The following is a 2,467-nucleotide window of genomic DNA, read 5'->3' as shown; positions in this document are numbered from 1 at the left end:
CTTTCCTACTCACATCAGACTTAGCTCAGGTTTCACTTCCTGACACCTACTTTGACTGTTGCATCCTACACTCAAAGTTTCTCCTTTTTGAACTTGTATTATGTTTATTGTCTGTACCAATAGCATGACAACCAGTATTCTATTGCTTTGTATTGTATCTTTTAGTGTGTAGGAAACTTGTCTCCCTAGGTAGATTGTGAACTCCCCTAGAGCAGGAGAAAGTCCAGCCTTTTTTTCCCCTAAGCTCTGTGAACCCAAAGCCTAACCTGCTACAACATTTTGCACATAGAAAAATGTTTATTAAATGATTGGTTATTGATTAACTGGAGCAAAGCTACACATCTCCTATGGAGTTTTAATCTATAAATGACCAGGATTGTACTAATGATCCCAGTGGCTTTCCTCCATGAGAGTAAAAGATCTTGAGGAGGAAAGTAGAAAGACCCCCTCCCCCATCATTACTGTCACTTTATTATTACAATAAGTAGTATTTTCCTTGGCATTTCCAGGGATATGCTTAGTAGCATTCTCACTAGTATTAAAAATTACAGGAGGAATTGATACTACGTTGCTGACAGTTCTATGACCTCTCTTCTCCAGTAAATTCATTCTTAAGAAGAGATCATCACGTTCATCAAATCAGATCACTCTATTGTCAAACAGTTGGGTTCCAAATACAGGACACTGTCAAGTCCAAATGGAAGTCAGACTATGACATTCAAAGTTAATGTCACTATGTGTCCTCTGCATAGTGAAGTCACTCAGTTGTGTCCAACTCTTTGCAACCCCATGGACTGTAGCCTACCAGGCTCCTCTGTCCATGGAATTTTCCAGGCAAGAGTACTGGAGTGGGTCATCATTTCCTTCTCCAGGGGATCTTCCCAACCCAGGGATCGAACCCAGGCCTCCTGCATTGCAGGCAGACGCTTTACCAACTGAGCCACCAGGGAGGCATAGTACCATGATACAAATATTTTATCTTGTATGACCAGAATGAAGCAATGCATAAGAGCAGACCTCAGGGGAAATATGAGTCACAAAATGGCAATAGAAATCTTGAGGAGTGCATGAGTGTGTGTGAGAGAGGACAGTGGGAGGATATTTCTACTCTTAGTCTAGATGGTCAAAATATGTTACAGACAGCTTACATACTTTTGAACTTTTTGTAAAGCACTAACTAGAGGGCTGACCTTTCAGGGATACCTGTATGAGTCCCTATCTAATTACTAGCAATCTGAAATCCTCCTAAGTTCTGAGGTCATTCCTCAGACCTGGCTCCAAGGCCTGCCTCTAACTTCTTGGTATTTTAGATGCCTGGATTTTGGAAGCAAGATAATTGTTCTTTAAGAGATTGCTTTTTATGGAAGGACTTTGTCACAAACAAGAATTCAATTTCATAAACCAAATGTTTACCCGAACTGGGTAAACCGATTCAGAATGAAAAGAAGCTTTTAATATTTTGTAAGGCCTGAACTTCTTAGAAACTTTGGAATAAGTAAACAAGATGTGTCAGAGGTGTTTGAGTATTGTTACTGCTAACTTAATTCCACTTATCATGTAGAATCCATGACAACACAGACAGTAAAAATAAAGGCTATTAATCTGAAATAGATATGTCAGTCATCTCAAAATGTCATTCCAAACTGGATTTTCCGTTCCTTTTTAGAGTAAAGAGATTGATGAAAAGTAAATCAAAGCCTGATGTGCCAGAGAACTCTAAGTCTAGATCTCAGTCCCCTTTCCTCTTTCATTAGTGACACTTAAGTAGGAGCTCAAATGTCTGTGATATGATTCCACAAACACTCTAAATAAGATAATGGCATTTTATTCTTCAAAAAGAAAACCAACTCTGTATTTAAGTGCTAAAGGGTTTATGTTTACTCTTCTATTTTGCCTTGTTTCCCCTATTTCTGCCAAGGCCCCTCCTTAACCTATATTTTCCAAACATGTAAAGATTTTTCTTTCTCTTTTCTCTCAAATGTGTGCATGTGTGTGCTAAGTCACTTCAGTCATGTCTGACTCTGTGCGACACCATGGACTGCAGCCTGCTGAACTCCTCTGTCTATGGGATACTCCAGGCAAGAATATTGGGATGGGTAGCTGTTCCCCCCTCCAGGGGATTTTCCCTATCCAGGGATCAAATCTGCATCTCTTACATCTAACCTGCATTGACAGGTGGGTTCTTTACCACCTAGGAAGCTCCTGTCTCATATGTACTACCCCCTAAATAAAGAAGAAAAGCTTGGAAGGCACAAAGAAAAGAGGGATCATGATGGGATGAAGTGGGATGGGCTGGAAAGAAGAAGTAGGATAGAAGAGTTTTGTGGTTTACAACTTATGTTTAAACGGTGGTCTTCCCTACCAACCCATGAAGAATTCTCAGTCAAAGGCAAAAGTAATTGTCAGTTGACAGTGTTTTAGCACCAGTATTGTAACATGAATTAATTGACCTAAGATGTCTGGATTT

The 2,467-nt window shown here is 39.8% G+C and overlaps 1 non-coding gene across 1 annotated transcript; it reads right to left on the bottom strand.

The window, feature by feature from the left end:
* Positions 1 to 878: 878 nt before the first annotated feature.
* TRNAC-GCA lies at positions 879 to 950 on the bottom strand. Its single transcript has one exon. It is a non-coding gene; the product is annotated as a tRNA-Cys (tRNA).
* Positions 951 to 2,467: the final 1,517 nt, after the last annotated feature.

The sequence above is a fragment of the Bison bison genome, unplaced genomic scaffold (genome assembly GCF_000754665.1).
Source record: "Bison bison bison isolate TAMUID 2011002044 unplaced genomic scaffold, Bison_UMD1.0 scf7180017859323, whole genome shotgun sequence".
NCBI lineage: Eukaryota > Metazoa > Chordata > Mammalia > Artiodactyla > Bovidae > Bison > Bison bison.
The sequence above is the reverse complement of the archived record's forward strand: the minus strand, read 5'-3'. Positions and strand labels throughout refer to the sequence as shown.